Source organism: Lissotriton helveticus, chromosome 11 (assembly GCF_964261635.1).
Source record: "Lissotriton helveticus chromosome 11, aLisHel1.1, whole genome shotgun sequence".
Lineage (NCBI taxonomy): Eukaryota > Metazoa > Chordata > Amphibia > Caudata > Salamandridae > Lissotriton > Lissotriton helveticus.
Window position 1 is genome coordinate 496,963,288 of NC_136072.1, and position 12,387 is coordinate 496,975,674.

General features: G+C 45.3%; 1 protein-coding gene and 1 long non-coding RNA gene across 4 annotated transcripts in view; one reads left to right on the forward strand and one right to left on the reverse strand.

The window, feature by feature from the left end:
• The window catches only part of LOC144791434 (erlin-2-B-like), a 234,193-nt gene extending 224,651 nt beyond the window's left edge, over positions 1–9,542 (reverse strand). Inside the window, exon 1 of one of the 2 annotated variants that reach the window (XM_078666119.1) lies at positions 9,268–9,542. The gene's annotated coding sequence lies outside the window, so the exon portion shown is untranslated. Of the gene's footprint in view, positions 1–8,770; positions 8,902–9,267 lie in introns of those variants that run through there. The other variant, XM_078666118.1, reaches the window with a different exon arrangement.
• Positions 9,543–9,623: 81 nt separating this feature from the next.
• The window catches only part of LOC144791436 (uncharacterized), a 269,139-nt gene continuing 266,375 nt past the window's right edge, over positions 9,624–12,387 (forward strand). For both annotated transcript variants that reach the window (XR_013602386.1, XR_013602385.1), the window contains exon 1: positions 9,624–9,737. This is a non-coding gene — a long non-coding RNA (uncharacterized LOC144791436). The remainder of the gene's footprint in view (positions 9,738–12,387) is intronic.

The following is a 12,387-nucleotide window of genomic DNA, read 5'->3' on the forward strand; positions in this document are numbered from 1 at the left end:
ACATGTTAAACTTCAACCAACGCAAGAAGCGAGCATCTTAGGAAAATGCAACAGAAGAAACCAGAAGACTAGAATGAAAGTCGATCCTGGACCATTGCGTCTAGTCAAACAGATGCACGTGTCTTTTACAAAATGACTAAACAGTTAAGCACTTTTCTGGTATTGTAAAAAAGAATAAATAGTCTTGCTCAACTAGGTAGCCAATATCAAAGGGGAATAAAAAAATAAAAAAAAGTTTTGGGATGGCCTTTGATTTGTTCAACTGACCACTCTGCTGAGAATCTCTACAGAGCTCTGGTCCAGCTAGTTGCAGCCCTCCAGTGAGGACTGCGTCCGGTTTAAATTCAGAAAGAATGAGAAACAATGAAGATCCCTGAAGTTTGAATGCGCCATGGGTGTGCCCTGGCACTAGTCCTCTTTATCATATTTACAAGAGCTAAGTGTTGAACATTCACCAGTTCCTTTCTGGCTGTTTACAGTTTATGTGATCTTGTTGGTACGCAAGGAAAATGCTCTATATTTACTGATTGTACAGATTACTATGGTGAAAAATGTGTTGCCATCAATTCAACAAAAACAAACTAATGGACGGGGTACAAAATATATTTGAGTCATAACATTATAACGTGTCACTTCCTTTGGCTCAGACTTTCTGCTCCTGGGTTGTAAAATGTCCAGATGGCAAAAAACGGACATCTTGCTACCATGAACACAGGAAGAGTTCTAAAGCTCAACTCACAAACTGGGGAGATTCAATCATCAAGTTCCTGGCGGTAGGGGGGGAGAGGGGTGTCAAAGAGTCAGGCTGCAAGAAGGCCACACTTTAGTGGGGGATCTGTCGGCTGAAGCTTAAATCTTTCATTTATCTGAGCCAGTACTACACATCCTCGTCTTGAATGTGCAGCTGGGGACCTGTGGGGGAAGAAACTGGTGGCCCGGGTCCACAGTGAGACTCGAAGACCCGCGGTTTGAGACCTGTGAGCGCCGGGCTGCTTGGCCGGTCGCGCAAGTGCGCTTGCCTGGAGATGCCCAGGGTCTGGGGCGCAAAGCTGATCGCTGGCTGGGCTCGCCTGCTGGAGGCGGTGCCAGCTGAGGAGAGGAGCCAGGGCCCGTCTAGCAGCTTAGCTACACGGAAGGTAGGAGGGATCAGGCGTATGGGCGCTGCCGGCGCCGCATGGCTTCCACGACTCCTGAGAGATGGCCCTGCATGGAGCAGGGGTGACCGCCTGAATATCCAGAGGGACGAGGAATGCCAGCTGGAGAGCAGAGGTGAATGTACCAGCGAATAGGTGAACTGTGAGCATGGACTAAATGACATGTATGTGCCCCGCATATCTGTGGGTTGGGAGAGCTTAACTGATAGGCCTGCTGCCTTCGAAAGCAGGGTTTGGGGTGCTGGCAACCGAGGCTACTTGTCAGTGGGTTTATGAAGAGGTGAGGAGCTGGCCCCTGCCCAGAAATCAGAAGAGGAGGTAAGCACTGTTTGACCCTTTGGGACCTTAGTACTAATACCAGACGTGGCGGGTGTTAGAGACCTCAGATGCGCACATACAGCCCACTCCTCGTTCACTCAGGATTTATAAATGAGCTGAAATGAGTGAACCATTTGATTCAATGCCTATTATACTCCCCATGTTAGACTCATGTTTTGTATTGTTACCTTTCCCTATATTTGTAAAGCGCTCCGATATCTCTCAGGATCAAGTTCGCGATATATAAATCTTTATAAATAAATAAATATACCCCCCCACTCCATAGGGGTAGTGGGATCTGGGCCCCGAGATGAACATATAGACGACAGCACCGCCAGGGCGGGCTTGAACACTTAAGACACCAGGTGCTGTTGGTGTGACTCCCTACCGCTATAGGCAAACAGACGAGAAGCAAGCAAAGCTCCCCTTTGAGAGCAGGCAAATCACTCGAACAGCGGAGGAGATGCAGGGCCACGACGAGTAGTCATCATAGCCTAACCCTGATGCACTACCGGAACAGGATATTCAACAGTTACACACTGCAATGCAGCAGAGCATCCATAAAATAGATGCCAAGATTGACTCTCTCACGAGTAGGCTAGAAAACATGAAAGGTCGATTAAATAGGGATGAAGACCGAATGAACCAGGTGGAGCGCCGAGTGTCTGACACGGAAGGCATAGCTGTGCCACAAAATGAGCAGCGGCTCAAAATGGAGAAGGTACTGGCTGTGATTAAAACTAAAAATGAAATTTTGGAGGCCTGCTCCAGGCAGAACAATCTTTGGCCTCCATGTGTCCACAGCTATGGGCAAAATAGAAACCTATCTTTAAACCATGTTTCACAATCTGTTTGAAGATTCTCTAATATTGCAATACTCTGTATAGCACATTGCTCCCGGGCCCGATACTGCCTCTTAGGGCCTCAGTAGGGCCACTAATTGCCTGCTTGTTCAATTACAGAAAACCCAACACAATCCTTTGTCTCGCAAGGGAGCAAAAAGAACTACAATATCCGGAAAACCGATTGTCCATATACCCTGACTTCACCCTGGCGGTTCAGATGGCCAGGCTACAATTTGTGCCCGCCAATATAGTCCCACAGAAGGCTTGAGTGTCATACTCATGGGTTTACCCTGCTAACTGCTACAACATGCATCCCAGAGTCGGGAACAAGCAGAGAACATAGAAAGCACAGTTCTCATGTGAAAGGCACAAACCGAGTCTTGCAAAATAAAGTCATGTAGTAACGTGTGCAAAAGCAGCATCATTGCCGCAATGTCGACAATGACCCGGACGGCCATATAACACTACATATGCAACCCCCAGATACTGTATGCTATGTGATTGAACCTGCTATATGGAATGCTAGGATTGGACAACACAAACTTGGATCTTGGGTCCTGGACTGACTTACTAAGCCTCGCCGGGCTCTAATGTATAAGCCACTCTCATGATAGGCCCAACCGCCATCCCTTATGGGAGACACGGTTCGCCCAGCAACCAGACTACCCCAGGGATGTTTCCTAGTACTTACATAAGGTGTTGGATCTTGTATGTTGGTTACCCTCAGTGGGTTGTTGTTGTGTGGGGGAGGTGGAGACATGTCTTGGACAAGTGTGGGTTGTTGAAGGGGTACGAATGTTGCTTTATATGCTGGCACATCACATAACGTGGTCTAGTAGACACCTAGAAGTTGAAGTCTATGGCACCCTTGTCAGGAACAATAGATGACCTACATATAGAGGCCAGAAACCAGGAATACTCCTGACCTTCATGCAGTGAAATTCTTTTCCTGCAATATTAAAGGCATGAATGGTGCCCTTAAGGCACAACAGGTATTGGTCTATTTAAACCACAATCGTATAGAGGTAGCTCCCTTGCCGGAGACCCACATATCCGGTCACCCACTACACAGGATGCCGGTGGGATTGGTGTATGCAAGAAGAGTGGCAACAGTGATCCATAGGGGGACTCCATGGAGCACTAACAAGTTGATATGCGACAAAGAAGGTAGATACATCAAATTATGCGGGTTAAAGCGGGGCAAATATATGACGATTGTTTCTATGATAGGCCCCAATGTGGATAACCCCGATATTTTTATGGACCTGTTGCTCCGGATGTAGACCCAGGACCGTGGTGCCAAAGTATGGAGAGGAGACCTTAATGTGATACTGGGCACAGCATTAGACAGATCTTGCACCACTAGATGACCGCACCCCAGGCAACCTGCCAAATAAACAATATCATTATGGACAATGATTTAGCTGCTGTGTTGAGACTCCGTAATAGGGATGCTGTTCAGGGCACATGCACTGACTAAATGACAACAACCTTCTGGGTAGGAAGGAGCTCAGTGCCACCTGCCTAGAATAGATGTGAGCGCGTAGAGTCTCTGAATAGTTTAAAGTTTTGTGAGCGCGTAGAGTCTCTGAATAGTTTAAAGTGGGTTTCTCCGCTGGGAAAAAACCAAATCAAAACGACATACACATAATCAATATAACGTTTCAGTGCATACAAACCAAGATAAATATATACTGAGCAAAAAGACAATGCTTTATTAGAACAGAAAATCTTATTAGTATACAAGATACAAAATCAGAAGGATAGAGCTCTATTTACGTTTGAGTCTAGGGTACAAAAGAAACAGCATCTACAATCATGTATACATATACAAAAGCGAACATATAATTCAAAAAGTATGTGTAAATCTCTAATTACAGTGAATAAACACACCTTACCCCGTCAGAAAAGATGACCCACAAAACTTAAAAAACAACTCTTATATCAGGCATAGTCTAGACCATCAAACACACTAATAATCCATTCATACAAAAGAATTCTCTCTCGCAATCATACATGCACTAACTATACACACAATATGTGGTCCCAGATAGACTACTGGTTAGCCACTCGGGATCTCTGTTCCTGCGTGATCGGAGTGGGGCACCGACGGAGAACGTTGTTTGCCCAATACACAGTGCTCATGGAGCTCTCAGAGGATGAGTGAATACAGGTGTTTGTGTGGAGGCTGCCATCATGGGCACTCCCTGTCCCAACATTTAGGGAAGACATCCACACTACTATTGCGGACTACTTCACCCTTATCTCTAAGAAAGTATCTTCCCTGGGTACTCTTTGGGAAGTCTTCAAGGTGATAATGAGGCAGGCCTGCATATCTAAACAGCTGGGCATCCCGAGATCCTTGCGTACCCAGCTGATACACCTGGAGACAGACATCTGAAACTCTGGAGCTGTGCCAATCTGCGACTGGTGATTTGGCGAGGCTCGCAGATATCAACCAAAAGCTCATAAAATACACTGAGCTGACTGACAGCGACCTACGCTGTTTGAGTAAGGAATCCAGGTCCAGGGTGAATGGAGAGACGGACAGAATGAGCAAGACTCTGGCCATGTTACTCTGGAAGATTAGGACTACTGCATATATTCCTCAGATAGTAGACAAGTTGGGGGGATGTAAACTGATACCAATGGTATTACCCAGACCTTTATACGTTATGATAGCACCTTCTACCAAACCACGGTCACCCTGACAGTGGACCATTTGGCGGCCTACTTTGACTCCATACAGCTCCTCTGGCTGGACAACCAGCACAGGCAATATATTAATGTCCCCTTTACAGTTGAGGATATTGTGCAAGTGATCCTTTCCATGCCTGTAAATAAAGTGCCTGGGTTGGATGGCCTTCTGCCTTCTTTCTACAGGGAACATGCCCAGTTACTAGCCCCTCACTTGCTTTCTGTATATGAGGAGACTTTCAAGCTTGAAAGACCCCGCCTCTGCCTTCTGGAGGCACACGTTGTCACCTTATTGAAACCAAATAAGAATCTGAAGAGCTGTCATTGCTATAGGCCGTTGTCCATGATAAATGTGGACAAAAAGATCTTGGCCAAGTTCATCATGAATAGGCTGGCACCTCTGCTGCAGACTTTCATCCGGCCAGACCAGTCAGGCTTGTTCCTGAGACTGTCGACGGCCCACCACCTCCAAACAACGTTCGCACTGCTGCATACTTTCAACCTAGTGCTACAGGGTGCTGCGCTCTTATTGTACGCCACCAAAGCATTCGACTCGCTGGAATGGAAGTACCTCTTACGACTTCTGGAAAGGATTTGTACTAGCCAACAATTCCTGCGATGGATCAGATTGCTCTATACAGATACTACCACGCATCTCTGGGTGAAATGCGAGGTCACCTCCTCATTTACCTTCTCACAAAGCTCTAGGAAGGGGTGCTCACTGTTCCCGTTGTCATTCCTGATAGCTATGGAGCCTTTATGGCCGGACTGCAACAATATTACTCACAATGTGGACTCAACTACACCTCAGGTCCCACAATCAACCTTTTACCCATTCTCAGGGAATTCACTATGGAGGCTTAACTGGAATCAAAATAAATTGGTCAAAGTCCATTATATTCCACCTGACGCAGAGCATTGGCTGGGTTTGTACTGAGTATTCACTGTGTTGGACTGAATGAGCCGTTAAATATCTGGGCATGTGGTTCAGTAGAAACCTGGATGAGTTATCGCCAGAAAAACTGACATGCTGATGGACAGAGTGAAATTATGGAATAAATTGCTGCTGTTCATGGCGGGTAGTATTAAGATTGCCAAAATGGTAGTCGTGCCAAAATGTTTAGATCTCTTTATAAACATACCATTCCGCTCACTAAATGCTTTTTTACACGCCTCAGGACAGACCTCAGTAACCCAGCGTGGGCAGGCTGACCACCCAGAGCCACCTGGGAATTACTTACGCTCCCATTTAGGCAGAAGGGGCTCTGTGCACCAGTCACGGATCTGTATTACTACTGCCTTCAGGCTCAGATGATGTACTATTGCCATCACCCTACATTGTTCGAGCTGTATGTGGCTACTGAAATGGATAATATAGAGCCCAGCCCCCTGGCGACTGTGATATGTCTCCCTATGAAATGGCCAAGGTGGCCCCTGTCAACTGCACATTCTGGGCATGGCATCGACTCGGACACTGAGCATCCTTAGCAACCCTTTACGCTAGCTTGATCCCCGCCATGCAGAAACCGGCTCTTCCACTAACATTAGGGTGAGGGGTATGCATATGTCTAAAAAGGCTGCCATTAACGGCACTGGGGCGACTGTTCCCTAGAAGCACATTTGTCACCATACATGACATACAGGTAGAACCGAACAGTACTGGACACATTTTTGATCCATAGACTAGTCAGGCACTCCTCATGCTCCACCGGAGTTGCAGGTGCTTGAAACTATGCTGGATGCAACCTCCCCAAGACAATGAAGCACTCGGCTATAAGCCACAAATGCAACTGAAGTCACCACGCTGTATTCCCTGGGCTAGTGATCTCCAGACACTAAGATTTTGACACAAAGTTAGCTGAGAAACAATGAGTATACTGCTGTACCTTGACTGGTTTGTTATCCATGAACTTTCGATTACGACTGATGCACCTTAAGTTCCTTCAGAGACTGTATCGTACCCTCTCTATGACATGTAAAATGGGCGTCATGATGTGGGGCACTGGGTGCAAGTTTCCTGCACCTGGCATGGAACTGCCCTGGAGTGGTTGCCTTTTGGTGGTCTGTGTTGCAACACTGGGCCACTATTACTGAATACCAGATCAACAGAACCACATTAGTGATTTTATTGGGATATATCAAGAATTTCCCATAGAGAATACGACATATCTCAGCCATTATCACTTTCCTTGCGAAGATGTGGCATATTATGTATTGGAGAGAATGACCTGCACCCGTAACCCTTTGTTGGCTGCAAGATGATGTATACTACGCATTTTGCTCCTTAGTGGAACATTCAAACTGTCCTAGCTTTGTCATATAGTCCTACTTGAGGAATCTTGATTCAAATTATATATGTTCACATCCAGAATGCATGCTTACGAGAGATTTGAAAAAGTGTAATTCAGCATCCTGAGTAGGCACAAGTCCCAGTGTCTTTGAGATCACATACTCCATTTGTATGGATCGAATCTTTTGGACTGTAAAACCCAGGTGGGAACAAGAAGGCTATTTGAGCACAATGTATCTTCCATCTATTGGAAAAGTATTTTTAATTTTTAGTTTAGAGTTTCTCCTTCTTGGATCTTAAACAGCAAGCTGGTGCAGTAATGTCAAAAGTCAGTGACTTGCAACTTATAATTGAGATTGTACTTGAAAGTATTTCAGTCGTATTTTTGTTCTGCTTCCGATGAGCAGGACAGAAAAAGCCATATCAAAAGTCTATCTTTTTGAAGCACATCACGGATATGCAAGATTTTCTGCGGAATTGTTCAAGAGAAGACGACATTTTGTTCTGGCTAAATTTATATGGGAAGCGTTTAAATTGCAAAATATGAATGGTACAACCATGAAATTACGGCTACCTTACTTATAAACGCTTAAAGGAGAGGTTCATGGTAAACGGCTTTACTAGTTAATGCTCAATCTTCTGCTTTTACTTGTGGGCTACGTGTATGTTGGAATATATGCTGATAGTTTTTATTTTTTAAGAATTCATTTTTAGAGAGCTTATACGGGGTGGTTTGTATTGTACTGGCCTGTTTTCGCTCAACAATAAAACGATAATGAAAATGCAAATGAAGATTATACGATACATATAGATGAATTTTCCCAGGAAGTATGGCAGCCCAAAAGATTACATTTTAACCCGAAGCTGTTCACCTGTTAACTTTCTACCCTATGCAAAGAATCTCAACATAGAGGTACAATTTATGACAAGAGCCGAACGTGCTACAAGTGGCAAATGGAACTTTTAGCCCACAATTATAGAACTATAAACTACTAGTAACCGTTACTCATTAACGCCTTGTGTCCTAAGTTACCTTGCTATTCACCTCTTTGCTCGTACAAAATAACAACCTTCCTTCCAGGTCTGACACCGACCATCTTTTAATACACGTAAAAAAATGTACGAAAATGGGTCCTTTTAATACCCGTAATAAAATGCAGGGAACCGATCTCTAACTTGGATATCAAAAATTAACACAATAAAAAAAATACACAATAAAGACTAAAGACATTTAACTATGTAGGTCTACTCAATTACTCGACATTATAAATAGACAGCTGACTGATAAATAGTTACCTACAAATCTACATCTGAAGAGTTGTGCTCACTCGTGGAGCACAACTAAGTGCCTTATATATTTCTATAAGGACAGTGTGTATTTGATTGCAAAGATAACGTCATTCAAACTAATATCAATTCCATATGTGAATAACCCCATACTGATGTCGATAATCAATGCTACTTACAAGGACCTTCCGTAAATTCAGTCCAAGCTCTTTCTCCCGAAACTGATCTTTGCACGGACGGGACAACATGTGTGCGTAACGTCAGTACTTCCGGGTCGCAAAGCAGCCAATCCCAATGCAAAGCACATTCAGAGCGCTGTCAGATATTGCGAGGCATCGTAATGTGTAAATTACCCTAGTATTGGAGCATTGTCAGCGTCTCAGCCAATCATAGTATTTTTACAAGGATTTGTAAAGGTTTCATTGGCGGTTCAGTCGGCACGTGCTTCTGATGCAAAGAACTTTGCAGACCTTCGCGTAAAGTGAGAATCATCTGAACACATATCAACAAGGGAAGGAGTCTATTAAGGCGAGTCGTTTGAATGTGGAGATGAAAGTGAAACTTATAAAGTAGAGTGAAGGCTGTGCTGAAGTGTAAGCAAGAAGCGTAATCGGGCGACAACGTTAACCTAAGAAAGAAGAAAATACAAGCGTGTTTGCCTGTTTAATGTACTCACTGTCAACGCTTTTAAATCCAATGAAGAGCAAATCACGTTCAATGAAAGTTCTCTCAGAGATCGGTTGTGCGAGTTGGAAGACGCGTGCCGCGGTGATCCTTGGAGCTTTGTAGAGCCTGTGAACTCTGCTGTGAAGAATTGAGTGTGGCAGTGAACTATTCCGAAGGGGAGAGCTTGTTGGGGATCAAAAGTAATTGTGAAAAGAATCAGAATTGTTGCGCATTCACGAAGAGCACATGTGACGTCGGACGCCGACGTTGAAAGGATAGGCCGGCGGTCTAGTTGTTTTTGCGTCTCTCGCACAGGAAGTGTGCGTGCCGCCATCTTAAGGGAAGTAAAACTCGTCGTGAAAATACCGGAAATCTACCGGTTTACAGAATTAAAAGGAAGCAGGCATACGCTAATTAGCAGTAAGTTCTGGCTAACATTAACATCAAGGAAGCATTATGGAAACGTTTTGAAGCTAGAAGGTGAGGAGTTTGACGTAATGTTCAGGAAATAAAAAATATATATAATAAACAAAAAAATAAGTTGGAGGAAGGATTATATACTGGACATTTGAGGAGTCCACAACATATTTAGTGTATTATTTGACTATGCCTCAGATTAGGTAATATATACAATTTGCAACCACCAGAAGCATTTTTGAAGGGAGCAGGAGTACCTCTAATCAAATGGGAGGAATGGAAGGTGTACTTCTGTATCTACATTTCTACGTTTGATAAGGAAGATGAACCACTTAAACCAGAGGATAAAAGAAAATACTTTTACACTGTTTGGGTGCAGGCGGTTTAAACGTGTGCAATAACATCACAAAAAAAATGAGTTGAAGGTGATAGAAATGTGTTCAATGAAGCCACAGAGGACTTAGATGGCTATTATAAACCAGCCGTCTGTGTTGCTTTACACAGATATACATTTTATAGAAGGAAACAAGGTAAGGAGGAAAGCATAGAAGACTATGTGTCTGCCTGAAAGAATTTAGCACTCACATGCAAATTTGAAAACATGCATGATGATTTAATTAGGGACCAGATAGTAATGTGTTCTGCAAACCCTAATACACAGGACGCACTATGGGCCAAGGGGGAGAAACCACTTCAACAAGTTATTGATATCGTTAAGAAGGCAGAACTTACTGGACGTTGTGCTAAGGAGGTTATAAATGAGAATAAAAATAAAAATGAGGGAGAAAGTGTAGTGGCAAAAAAAAGTGGAACCAAAAACAAGCATTTGAAATGCAATAGGTCTCGCAGCATTAGAGTTAGTGCATTTAGAATTGTTTATGTGTTTTTTTTTGTAAATCTTGTGCATTTTTTTTTTTTTTGCCAATGCTAAACAATTACAAATCAAAAAAGCAATAAACAATTGTAAAAGCTGTAACTAAAAATCCTGTGAGACCTATTGCACTGTGTGAGGGTGAGGTGTTGAGGGTGAGTGAGGGTGGGGGTGAGTGAGGAGTTTAGTGTGAGTGAGGTGTTGATGGTGAGTGAGGTGTTGAGGGTGAGTGAGAGTGAGAGTGAGTGAGGGTGAGGGTGAGGGAGTGTTATTGTGAGTTAGGGTGAGGTGTTGAGGGTGGGTGAGGGTGAGGTGTTGAGGGTGAGTGAGGATGAGTGAGGGTGAGTGAGGGGTTGAGGGTGAGTGAGGGTGAGTGAGGGTGAGTGAGGGTGACTGAGTGTGAGTGAGGGTGACTGAGTGTGAGTGAGGGTGAGTGAGGGTGAGTGAGGGTGAGTGAGAGTGAGTGAGGGTGAGGTGTTGAGGGTGAGGTGTTGAGGTTGAGGTTTTGAGGGTGAGGTGTTGAGGCTGATGTTTGTGGGTGAGTGAGGGTGAGATGTTGATGATGAGTGAAGGTGAGGTGTTGGGTGAGGCGTTGAGGGTGAGTGAAGTTGAGGGTGGTTGAGTGAGGATGAGTGAGAGTGAGGGTGAGTGAGGAGTTGAGGGTGAGTGAGTGAGGGTGAGGTGTTGAGGGTGAGTGAGGGTGAGTGAGTGTGTGGTGTTGAGGGTGATTGAGGATGAGTGAGAGTGAGGGTGAGTGAGGATTTGAGGGTGAGGCGTTGAGGGCGAGGCGTTGCGGGTGAGTGAGGGTGAGAGTGATTGAGTGTGAGTGAGTGTCAGTGAGGGTGAGGTGTTGAGTGTGAGTGAGGATGAGTGTGAGTGATGGTGAGTCAGGTGTTGAGGGTGAGTGAGGTGTTGAGGGTGAGTGAGGAGTTGAGGTTGAGTGATGTTCAGGCTGACTGAGGGTGAGGGTGGGTGAGGTGTTGAGGGTGAGGTGTTGAGTGTGAGTGAGGCGTTGAGGGTGAGTGAGGGTGAGTGAGGGTGTGCATTTGAAGGGTAGGCGTTGAAGGTGAGTGAGTGAGGGTGAGGTGTTGAGGGTGAGTGAGTGATGTTGAGGCGTTGAGGGTAGGTGAGTGAGGTTGAGTGTTTGAGTGTGAGGCATTGAGCGTGAGTGAGTGAGGGTGAGGTGTTGAGGGTGAGGTGTTGAGGGTGAGCTGTTGAGGGTGAGTGTTGTTGATAGTTGTAGATTGAGGATAATTGAGAGTGAGTGTGAGTGAGGTGTTGAGGGTGAGGTGTTGAAGGTGAGGGGTTGAGGGCGAGGGGTTGAGGGCGAGGCGTTGAGGGTGAGTGAGGGTGAGGGTTATTGAGGGTGATGTGTCGAGGGTGAGTGAGGGTGAGGGTGAGTAAGTGTGAGGATGAGTGTGGGTGAGGGTGAGAGTTTGAGGGTGAGTGAGGGTGAGTGTTTGAGTCTAAGTGAGGATGAGATGTTGAGGGTGGGTGAGGGGGGTGAGGGAGAGTGTGTGGGTGAGTGTTGATAGTGTTAAGGGGGTTGTGTATGAGGGGTGTTAGTATGAGGGATTTGAGGGTGAGGGGGTGAGGGTGAGTGTAATGGGAGGGGAGGCATAGTGAGTGATGTTGAGGGGTTAAGGGAGTGTAAGGGAGAGTGAGGGTGAGACTGAGCGGGTGTGAGCGGGTGAGTGAGGGAGTGTGTGAGAGTGTGAGTGAGGGAGTGTGTGAGGTGTTGTGTGAGAGCGTGAGTGATGGGATGTGTGAGGGGTGTGTGAGAGGGTGTGTGAGAGTGTGAGGGTGTGTTAGGGTGAATGAGGGTGAATGAGGGGGTGTGAG